Raw genomic sequence first — 12,597 nt, forward strand, 5'->3', positions numbered from 1 at the left:
CTGTCTCTGTTCTCAGATGACACAAATGTGACTGGTGTGCTTTGAAAATATTGTCTTCCACTCAGCTGGCAAGCCTTTATATTAGCATTGTTGTGGCAATACATCTTGCATCAGTGACCTTCTTTTTTGGATTATGGAATGCTGATCATATCCTAACCCTGTTGCACACTCTGCTGGTTTCAGGAAAGAAATCACTTAATGCCTGAGTGAGAACATCCGTTGGAAAATGGCAGCCAGCTACAGGCATTGACGTGAGTACAAGGAAAACAAAAGGCTTTTGTTGAACAGTCAATTTCAAAAATGGCACTTTGTCAAAAAGGAGGGTTGGGGGAAATATAGGAATTCCCCTACTGTATGAAGTGGCGCAGCGGGGGAAATGCTTGATTAACAAGCAGAAGGTTGTCAGTTCGAATCCCTGCTGGTATGTTTCCTAGACTATGGGAAACACCTATATCGAACAGCAGCAATATAGGAAGATTCTGAAAGGCATCATCTCATACTGCTCTGGAGGAGGCAATGGTAAACCCCTCCTGTATTCTACCAAAGAAAACCGCAGGGCTCTGTGGGCACCAGGAGTCGAAATCGACTCGACGGCACATTTTACCTATGAATCACAAACTAGTGGGATAGAATCTAGCATTCTCTCTGATGCTATAGAAATCCCAACTACAAGCAGGATTAGGCCCCAGGTGAATGCAGAAGTAAACCCCTTGTTTGAAAGAAGCATGCCCAATGTTGTCGGGCATAATGGTATGCCCAGCATCATAATGGATTGCCCAACATGGATGGGCAATCAGGTATGCCCACAACTATCAGCACAAGATTGTCTATGAGATACCTAAATCCATACTATAAAGCTACCAAGCAAGGTTACTGGTGCTCAAAATAAACAGAAGGATATACAGGTACAAGCATACTAATAACATTCGTATTCTTGTGCATTTATATATTTCTGGTTGTTCTTCCTATTTTAACATCTGTTACTTTGATGTAAACCTGACATTTCTCCACACATGTCGTGTTGCTATTTTAGATTAAGGATACACCAGCAATATTTTTTGTAATGACACCCACTACAACTATTGGCTAATGTAAGTATTTGCTCTGTTGCTTCATTAGCTGCTTTACTAGGAACCTGCAGCAATGTGGGTGTATCAGCACCACCTGTGTTACGGTGTGCTACATGTGAGTTTCACACAATCATTCAAATCTAGGATTAATGTGGGTTAGTGACATTAGCATGAATGAACCCTCACAAAGGTGGCTTACTGTCTGAGATGAACCTGAGATTCCCAGCTTGGTGTTCGTTCATACAGTCCCACTAGTATCAGTAAAGCACATCAAACCCAGATTCAGACAATAATGGGAACCAGTCAAGGTCTTTATTTATCACATTTCCATGTGAGCATTCTCACAAACAGCTCACAAACAGAGTAATCTTATTTTATCATAATAAGAATTTATTGAGGTAATTTAGAATGAAACACAGTAAGTTATCCAAATTGTGCAGTTCCTTATGGATAATGGGAGTCATGATCTGAATCTAGGTCTTTATACTCCAAGTCAAACATTCAAACCACTGCAACACAATAACTGCTACACAAGATGGAAACATGGGCCATAAGATATCCCATGACCCATCACCCCTTTTGGACTTATTCGCCTTCTATTTTGGGGATTTTTCATCTAAAGGCTTGAATCTTAATAAAGAAGTGTTACATGAGTTTATTTTTCAGGAGACACTTTCACAAACCGAATCTGTTTTGCTGAAGATCAGACTTTTCTTAATGAAAGACTCAGGGCTTTTTTGTGGCATGCTGTTTTGTTACTGATATGTGGTTACTTGGCTGTAATATCTTTCTGAAGTTTATTAAATCATATAGAATTTCAATTTGCACTGTAATATTCTATAAAGGATGGAAACACAAAAGTAATAAGTATGATAGTGTTTCTTTCATTTGTAAGTTTTATTGTTGATTTTGTTAAAAGCTGTCACATTCAGCAGCAAGATTATTTATGTTGGCGTAGTAATTTTCTATCTCCCAATTTAATTTTGTAAAAGTTAATTACAAATTAGAATAAAATGAATGTGGTTATAACAGCTAGTAAAATGCTGGGGTATGACAATATGTTATTGCAGGAGGAGAAGTTTATTGTTCATACATTTCTGTTGACATTCACTGACTGGCACTATTTCACACAGCTCATTGGTGGAAAAGTTCATGTTTTATCACATAGTTCTGCCATCTTCTATCAACCCGCAGAATTTGGGGCTTGATTCAATACATCCTAAATGAAATGACTGAATTGTGGGTTCTCCTTCAGAAAAGTGAACACAGTTGCTTTGATGTCATGACATCATGTTTCTCAAGTTTTTCACAACGCAGTAGAACATTTAATTCCCCCCAAAATCTTTTGTATTTTAAAGTCCTCCTTCCAAGGAGCAGAGGGCAGCACTAATAACGCTTTCCCTATTTAACCCCCAGCACCAGTTCATATGTAATAGGAATACAAAGGTCCCTTCACCTCCAGTTTCCAAACCAGAACATCCAAGCCCGAAGAAATGGAGTTTGAAGGGGAAAGAGACCTGTGGTTTCCCTCACCAAACTCCACCCTGGAACTTCAGTCAGAGTGGAGTTTCACCACCACAAACTCAATTTCTGCAGTGCCAGCATTACGTACAAATGCTGGCACCGCAGTTTGGGCCCCAAGGAGCCAGAGCTGAGGGAGGGAGCTCTCCCTCACTCCAGCCCAATTGGCTGTGCAGGCTGTCCTTCTGTGAAGAAGAAAGCTCACACAGCCAGATCTCCCATCTCTCTGGTCTCAATGACAGCAGAGAGACACTCTCTGCAACTTTTGAACATAGTCGGGAGTGTTGTGAACCAAGCCTGATTTGTATACTAGATATGCTCCGGAGCTAGCATATGAAATTAGGCTGGTTTCACCAGTGTCACAAAGTGACCAGTTCTTTATACGGTGACCATGTATAGTCTGGGCACAAAGGTAGAAAGAAAAGCCAAAATACTCTCAAACAATTCAGTGGGCTTTATTATAGAAAGTTGATCATCACGATAAAATTCAAACAGGTCATCCAAATCAAACATGTTTCTGATTCAAGGTGTGGTGTGATGTGCCTAGCTATCATATGTGTGTGCAATCAATAATCACAGCTGTCTAACAAATCCTCATAAAGCATTTAGAGAGAAACAGAGAGAGAAGAAGGAAGGGAAGGCATAGGAAAAGGGGTGGCAGTCATTAGTAGGGAGGAGGGAAGGGGGAGCAGGTTGGGCTGTGCGCTGAATAGGCCTCTCACCAGGTTCATGGAGAAGGCTTCAAAGGGCTTGTTCATTGCTGGGGCTTGAGAGCGATGCAGGCTTCAGATGGCAAAAGGCTGGTGCGGGATTTCACAGACAGAGTCAGCCCTTGATTCTTCGCCCCACAGAAAGAATCACTGAGCAGCCTCTTGTCTGCAGGTTTCAGGCCTCTGCTTTGCTGTGCAGCTGGGCAGCAGGCATTTGGGATGCACACATGAGCAAAGATCTGCTGGTTAGGCAAAGCTTGCTAGCTCTCTGTTCAGTGAGCTCAATTCCTATAGTTGTTTCTTCCTTTTGATCTCCATAGAGTCTATTCAAAATATCATCCTCCTTCCTGGATCACAAAAGGTGTTAATTGCTGTTACCCTCTGGATATTGTCTATTATTAATATTAGTTCAGGATATTAGTTCATTCCAGGGTGATCTGGATCCCATCTTCTGTTAACTGTCGTTGGGCAGAGTATTGTTCTATTGACATTCCCCAAGCAAATCTGCATCTTTGAGCTTGCAAATGAGCCTCTTCTTTTGTCCCCAGATTTTTCTGGTGCCTGGTCCCTGCAAGAGTGTTAAAAGGTGTTAGCAAAGAAAAATCACAGCTATAGGTGTGAGACAATTAAATCATTTTCTTTTATGTGCATCTACCTAGGGTGGAATTTCTAAAGACAGCAATCGGATATAACAATACTTCTAATTCTACATAGAAAATTTCTGTCAGAGAGAGACAGGATTATCCCCTTTGGGCAAAGCAGAGCAATCACCAATGATTAACATAGACTTTTTGTAAGAGGGAATGCAAGCTCAATTCCTAGCTTCCCCCAAAGATATTACCTGAAAGCAAGCTCAGGCAACTTTTAGGAGTTTAATCCTTTTAATCCATTTGAATTCCTTTTGCAAGGAGTTCAGTAGTACTGGCAAAGATCAGAGCCCAACCTGGCCTGCTGGGTTATGAGTTCTAATTCATCACGAATGAGCTGGGCACCATACTAGCTGAGCACCATACTAGCTGGGTGACTCTGGGCCAGTCACTTCTCTCTCAGCCTAACCTACTTCACAGGGTTGTTGTGAAAGAGAAACTCAAGTATGTAGTATACCGCTCTGAGCTCCTTGGAGGAAGAGCAGGATATAAATGTAATAATAATAATAATAATAATAATAATAATAATAATAATAATATCCAAATTGCTAGTGTGTGTAAATCTTCCTGCCCTGCATCTGTAAAGACATTCCATAGTGATAGCATTTGGATATGTGTGAGACAGGAAACCAAGCCTGACTATTGTCTCTCGATTACCCATTTCACAAACATTTAGAAACAATGCTGGATTGCCTCTTCCTTCACAGAGCAATTGCCATCTGTCCAGAGGCAATTCATGAGACCTGGGTCAGTTTATCTGAATTCAGGCATTAATTGATTCCTTAATAAAATGTAATCAGACACAGGTCTGGATTCCACATAATTCTGGTTTGGTAGCCCTGGGTCCAATGTTGGAGTCAGGGTGTCCACAACAGGAGAGTAGGGGGAGGGGCACAGAACCATGGGCCCATTGGACCTGAGGTTCCTTGTAACATATGAACTGGGCCCCTGTAAAGTAGGTTATGCTGAGAGAGATTGTGAATGGCCTAAGCGTGCCCAGTGACACATATGTTTAAAGGCCTAAGCACATTGTGATGTGACTTTGGGGCCAATTTTGATTGGATCATTGCTGCTGGAGTCCTAAGGAAAGATTTGAACTAGCATTTTTTGTGCTCCAAAGTCCAACACTGCCACACACAAATCCTCTTCTCACAAAGTATTTCTGGCATTCAGGAAATACAGGGAAGGACAAAGAAATGCCTTTCCCTTTGGCACCTGTCATCAACATACCCCCTGTCCATGCCTCTCTGGGTTCCTGCCAATATTATGGAGCATGTGGGCACAACTTCTTTCTCATGCAAGTCAATGAAAACTTTGCATTACAGTGTCTGTTCTGTTCACAGATTATCTTTTTGGGTTCCCTTTTATTTTTAGTCTACAGGTTGGAGCCACTCTTTTGAAAATATTTTGTAATGTTATCAGGCAAAGGACTTTTTTCATTCCGCTTTTAATAGAGAAACAAGTGACTCCAAATTTGTTAATATCCTTTAGGTTATATAGGACAAATTACAGATAAGTGAATCAGTAATGAAATTTGTAATGAGAATTTCTCAAGTATGAAACGTTGGCACAAATTAATTGCGGGATTTTACAGCTATTATAGTTTATATCATAAAAGCAAAAATGACTGGGGCTTTTTAATTACAGCAGGAATACACTAAATTTTTATAGAGTGCCATTTTGCTAAAGAGGTACTTGGAAGTAAAGAGCAAATGCCATCCTTAACAATGGGCCCAGGTAGCTTGTGCACCAAAGTAAATATGCTCCAGCTATGAAATTGTTCCTTGGATACTTCAATTGGCACAATGACTAATGGGATGAGCTGTTATTCACAGCTTAATTTACATGCCATTTACATTCAATCAGAATGTTTCAAAATCACTCTGTGCCTGAAAAGAGACAAGAACATGCTTATTTTGAATGCCACACTTGCCAGCTCATGTTTTCAGAGGTATACTAAGAGTTCGTGTCTTTCACGGCTTTGGTCTTTGCTACAGAAAAGGGATGGGACATGGCCTCATGCTATGCCACCCACCATAATATATTTACAGAAAATATCTAATGCAATAGATATATGCCAAAGATAATTTGTTAATCTCTTTTCTGTGCAGAAGATGGACTAGCACCTCCGCCCTAAATATATGTACTTAAAAGGGAGGTCAATAAATTTCAATACAACTTCTAAGTTAATGTGCTACAATCATAGCCTTAAAAGAACTTTCTAGCTCCTGTCCATGCTGCCTTTTGCTGTGGTCCTGAAGGCATTTGAGCTTTGACCTTTAAATCCTGAAGACTTGGTCCTCAACCCGTATTGTGGATCAGAGGTGTACAACCTTGCCCTCCAGTTGTTGTTGGACTGCAACTCCCATCTTCCCCAGCTACAGTGGCCAATAATCAGGAATGAAGGAAGTTGCAGTCCAACAGCAGCTAGGCTGCTGTGCAGCCCTGTTGTGCAGCCCTGAGTAGTGGTCATAAATCTGGGAAAGAATCCCAGATTTGTTAGAACTGATACTGACTTGCATTTAGATATCATATATAGTGACTATGTCCTATCCAGGCGCGGGCCGTGAATGCACCTCTGAGGGGGGCGGTGGGCGGCTTCTTTAAGTGTAAACGGAGCTGGTGCTCTGTGCTACCCAGCAGCCCCCGTGGCAGGTAAGTGTCGGAAGCGATTCCCCCCCCCCCCGGAGGTGCGTTCACGGCCCGCACCTGGTCCTATCTTATCTGGTTTAAACGGGCTTTGGGTGCATTGGGATAGGTAAATCACAGATGCTGTCTATATAACTTCTTACTACACTGTAAGTCTCAGAAACAAATGCATCTTAATCAAAACAGGCCAACGTACCACATGACTGTCAGCGTATATGGCGCCAACACTGCAGAACGGAGGAAGTGCAGACATTTGCTTGGCTTGCCTTAGAACTACAAGTGTGTAAAATTCCCAAAACTATTATATCATCTGAACATGACTATTCGAGGGGTGTGCAGGAACCAAAAATTGTGGCTTGGTTCAAATTTGGATCAAATTCCAAATGAACTGTGTGCTGCCAAACCGGTTCAGTCAAGCTGTTTGACCGAACTGATTTGGCAGTTCGAGAAGCTAATATTGGTAAAGGAGAAGGATGATTTTCCTTTACAAGTAAAGGGGTGGGGGCCCTGCGAATCTGACCTCTAAGGGGTGGGTGGGGCAGGCAGCGAGAGTAGTAGTAAGGGCCTTACCTGGCCTGCATAGCTGCAGGTGCTGCTGCTCACCCCCCGGGTGCAGCCCAGGCACTCATGATGCGCTGTTAGGAAGCCACCCATGCAGTGACTGTGCGGTTCCAGACTCTGCAGATGAACAGAGGTTTAAACCACACCACCGCATGGGCAGCTTGCTAACAAGGCATCACACACACACACTTGGGCTGTGCTGGGGGGACAAACAGCTGCACTGGCAGTGCACCTTACTACTTCTCCCGCTGCCCCTGCCTGGCTGCCTGTTCAGTGCCGAACTGGTTTGCCCGAACCGGGATTGGTTCGGTCCAATCATGGACTGAACCGCCCCCGGCAGGCAGGAAAGTAGTAGCGGCAGCAGCAGCTTGCTACTGCTGCTGGGCCACCCTGCTCTCGGCGCTCCTGCAGGGCTTCAGCAGCTGCTCCTCTGTGCAGTGTGAACTCTGCTGCAATGCCTCTCCTCCTGGCACTGGCGGGCTGCTGCTGTGAGAGCCTAAAGGAGGCTCCTCTCTTGTGCTCTGTTGCCAGGCTGCGGTGGCGATTTCCTCCTGTGTGCTGTGTGCCTGCTTGTCCTCACTCAGAGCCACTTCCCATGGAGATGTGTGTGTGGATCTATGGGGTTGTGTGTTTTATATCCCCCCCCCATATATTTCCAAGACAGCTTGGCATAGGGCTTTGATATCAGACACAGATATGGGGCAGGGTGGGAAGGCCTTGTGTGTTTGGCTTGAAGCAGATTGGACAAGCCATTGATATTTAATCAAAAAAATTTCTACGGCAATAAAGCTGTCAGAAAGAGCCATCTACACTAGAGTTCTTCACACCTAGTAAAAGTGGAATGAACTATTACCATTTCAATAAACAAACACATTTTTATAATAAATGCACTATGCTCAAGTTGTTTTGTGAACCCAAAGGTTTGTGTGAGAACTGTGAAGCAAGGGTATGTGGGGGTGGGTTTTTTTTGTTTTTGTTTTTTTAACCCTTTACAAATTCACTGTATGTCCAAGCTGGTTGGTGATCCAGATGTGTGTTTGAACTGTGTTGTGTTCCAGTTGGTTTGTGAATGCTCAAGAAGGCATATGGATTCTTTGCATGTTGCATACTCTTTTCTTTTCCCCAAATACACTCTGTCCCAGACCTGTGGGTTTGCAGTGAATGATCAGAAGGTGTGTGGATCCTTCAGCTGTTCAGCTGGTAGGAGGGGCTGGCTGAGGCAGAGTGCTCTGTCCCAGGTGGATTCCATCTGTGATTCAGAGAACGCTGGTGACTGTGGAGGAAGGGATGTGTGGTGGCATGTGATGATGACTGCTACTTGCTCTTGAATGAACTTGCAGGCAAAAGAAGCTCTTTCTTAATTTGGACTGGTCAGGGACAAGCTCTGCTTAATCCCCAATTAGCTGTCATTCATTACTGGGCTTATTGTTTGGGCTCATACGATGATTATACACCACTAAAAACACTGTTTCTAGGGACGTGTGAGCCTGCTCACTTCGAGAACTGGCTTGGGGGCCAGCTGGGTGTACTTGTAAAAGGGAATCCTCGAGGATTCCCCTTTACAAGTAATCCTAATGGTAAAGGCAGTGCAGGTGGGAACATAGCTAAAGAAAGTGACCTCTGTCAGTCTCCGTACCTTTAGAAGAGGCAGCAGAGAAGTGCTGGAGATGGCAGAGGGGGTGTGGTTTCCTCCAAGCCCCGTGACAGCTCAGGCTGCACCATTAAGATTAGGGATGCCCTTTACCATTAGAATTAGGAATGCCCAGTTCAATGGCCAAATGGGACCAAGCCCAGTTTGGCCAAACCCGAAGCTGAGCCGGACCGGGTCGGTTCAAATCCGGTCTGGCTCGAACACTCCTAACTGCTTCAGTCTCATTCTTTTGATATTTTGTGTTGCTCAACCTATATGAGGATTACCCCTTTTGAGCTAGAATCATAGCATTCCATAGTTTAGAAGGGAGCACAGAGAACATCAAGTCCAACCCTCTCGCCAGTGCAGCCAACAGCACCTGGTATTCTCAGATGCTAGCCCATCCAAGTGATAATCAGGTCTGACCCTCCTTAGCTTCTGAGATCAGGTGGTAGCTTTGGCTTGTTGCCCTCTACTAGCTATGTACAGAATGCCAGCCTGGCGGGATGGGAGGGTGTAAATAATAATAATAATAATAATTTGCTCATCCATTAATGACTATCCAGCGGGGGGTGGGGGGGGCTTTTTTGCATCCCATGCAAACTTATCCTTATTTCTCATTCTGAAATTGTGGTAGGTATGTCTACAGGATCCCCACTGGATCCCCGCAAACATCCAAACAACAAAGATAACTAGATAGAATACAACAGTAGCTTAGGCTGAGAGAGAAGTGACTGTCCCAGAGTCACCAAGTGCGAATGTGTAGGTTGGGATTGCTGCCACCCCTCACACAGCTATGTGTTTACTACACACCCTGAATATGGTGGCTGTATAGGACTTACATCACCCCATAAAGGCCCTGCTGGATCAGAGCAAAAGCTGAACATCCTGCATCCCACAGTGGCCAGGCTCTGGGAAGATGTAGGGATGTGCAAGCCGGCTTGTGGCCGAGCAAGCTCACACTCAAACTGGCCTGGCTTGGGGGCTTGACCTTGACCTGGCCAGGCCAGGTTCGGCTCAAGGTCAGTCTAAACCACCCAGGCTGGTCCAGGGCCAGTTCGGATTTTTTAAAAAAATTAAAATTTAAAAATGGACTTACTGCCACCATTGTGGGGGCCTCACAGGGTGCTGCCACAGCTATGGGATGGTCTCTGGCGGTTCCACCTCCCCCTGACGGCCTCCCCCCAGTCTCAAATGGGCCATTTCGGCCCATTTTGGGCCTGTATCGGGCCTCTCTGTGCTGGCGACAGGCATGGCCATCACCTGACCACAGAAATGGCCAGTGCACATGCACAGCAGACTCCAAAATGACCACCGCCAGATCAGAGAGGCCCAAAACGGGCCATAAATGGGCCAAACAACCCATTTGAGACTGGGAGGGGGAGGACAGTGAGGGGAGGGGGAACTGTCATGGCAGCACCTCCAAGGCCCCGCAATGGCAGCAAGTCCACCATTTAAAAAATAATATCCCCCTCAAGCTGGACCCAAACCGATTTGGACTTGAGCTGGACTGGGCCCAGCTAGCTCTAGTGTGCACAAAATTGGACTGGATCCAGTTCAGTTCAAATGTGGTTAAACTTGGACCGAACCGGGTTTTCTGATTTTGTTCATATCCCTAAGAAGTCCACCAACAGGTCATATTGCCACACAGCTGTCTCTTGCTTTTGCTTCTGAACAACTGATCTTCAGAAAAAATGCTCCCCATCTGAAAAACTATTGTTTTTTATGACATGGTAATTTTTGTTTGTGTCATGCAAGGATGCCGTTTTATCTGTCTTCATTCTGAAAATGAGGTTAGCAGCAGCATCCTGTCTGGACTCTACCATTTCCCATACAAATGTGTTAATCAGAAAAAGCTTTTCACCAGTGTAAGGAACAGCAATATAATAACAGAAGAATTACTGTAGCACAGAGAGAGTATAAGGAGATAATTATTAGGGAGCAATCTTCCTATCGCACCCTGCAGATGATTTGGTAGGAAATGTATGGAGGCAGGCAATCATTACTTTCCCCAGACCCCGGCCCAAGAAGACACTTAGACATTCTTTATGGGTAAAGGGCCACTCTTTATTAATTAATTAACAACCAGCAAAGGCGAACTGAACAGTGGGTGATGAATCACCAACGAAACAGTGCGGGCTCCTAGGCAAGGGCTAGGATTACCCTCATCCTGCCCATTGCCACTTTGGGCGACACACCCTGGCTCCGGAAAGGGGGCAGGCACGCCCTGCCCTATTCCATCAAAGCCAACCACCCCCTTAGAAGAGGGGACCTGGACAGCTCCCGGTATTCACCCCCCCGGACCGCGCAGCCCAAAGGATGGTGAAGACCTGGAGCAGGTTTCATGGCCATCAATTACTCCCCGCGCCGCACAGGCAACAAAGGAGCGATTAACCAATCCACCTTTAAATATCCAAGGGTGCTCACCGATACTATACCTTGCTTACCCCTCAGCCCGCACTGTTACCGCCACCCAGGGAGGTTAGCCCACGCTTGACCTCCCTGCCCCACCACTGCCCAAAAATTCAGCAAGCCTCCTCTGTATGTTACCTAAATATAGATCACAACCAAGCTCCGAAAGGTGAACCCCATCGGCACGATATAACTCGGGAAGACGAGCCACCACATTAGGGTGGTGTATTACAGCACCACCGGCAGCTATCACAAGTTTCCCAATTGCGGCTGAAGCTTTGCGCCTAGCCTTTTCTAGACAAAGCCCCGAACGGGCATTCCGCCACACCCTACGCTGCAGCCAATTAACCCAGAGAATAAGCACCCCGGGCATCCATTCCTGCAATAAGGACAAATCAGAGGAGGCCTGCTGAACAATAGACAGGCCAGTCCGCTTGCCTAGGTCATTTTCCCCTAAATGCAAAACCAAGATGTCGGGCGGGGAAAAACTATCTAAGTGCCCCCTAAGTGCGGGCAGTAGCTGGTTCCAGAGCATCCCACGCATGCCCAACCAGTACACAGCAGCCCGTCTTCCAAACCCAAGCTGGGATCCCCAACGAGACGTGCTAGCCCGCTTGAAGGCCCAAAAGACCAGCGAGTGGCCGCACAACAGGATCTGTACTGGAGCCACCGATCCCCCAACACCTGCCAAGGGAAAAAACACAATCAATAGCAGCCGAAAAAAGCCCGCTGTCAGCGCACATAGCGTCTGACCGCCACGGACTTCCACCTCCCAATCCTCCGAACCTCCGCTTCCTGGAGGCCCAACCTCGTGGCAGTAGTAGCTGCCCCAATGCGGAAAGAGTGAAGCGTAATTCCCTCAAGGGGAATCAGGGCCGCGCTAAGGGCCTTTTTAATCACTGAAAGAAACTGATACTGGGTAAGAGGAGTCCGATCCGAATGCGCGAACAAACACCCCCCAGAGTCCGGTCCCAGAGCCACATAGGCTCTGAGGGCCGACACCGGGCAAATTTGCCTATCCCCAGCGGCCGCCAAGCGAACCGTCTGGCCCCTCCCCCGCTGATCCGTCTTAGAGCGGCGAAGAAAAAGCTGCGCCTCTTCTCCTGACAATGACAGGTCGGAGAACTGCAGACAACAGTCACGAGGGGAAACCCTGCTGCGCGGGAGCAGCTCCCCGGGGCGAAAGGCTCCGAAAAAAGCCACTAAAACCGCAGCCCGGAACAAAGACACCTCCCAAGAATCTGCACAGCACCCGGCTAACTGACTGAGTGTAGCGGTCACCATATCCAGGGTAAAGGGCCGCCTAGAGTCTCCAGGGCCAGGGTCAGCCCTGGCCCAGCCCTCCAGCATGCGCCGCACGCGAGGGTCGGAGGAAAAATCACCCACCCCCCTCACCT

Source organism: Hemicordylus capensis, chromosome 6 (genome assembly GCF_027244095.1).
Source record: "Hemicordylus capensis ecotype Gifberg chromosome 6, rHemCap1.1.pri, whole genome shotgun sequence".
Taxonomy (NCBI): domain Eukaryota; kingdom Metazoa; phylum Chordata; class Lepidosauria; order Squamata; family Cordylidae; genus Hemicordylus; species Hemicordylus capensis.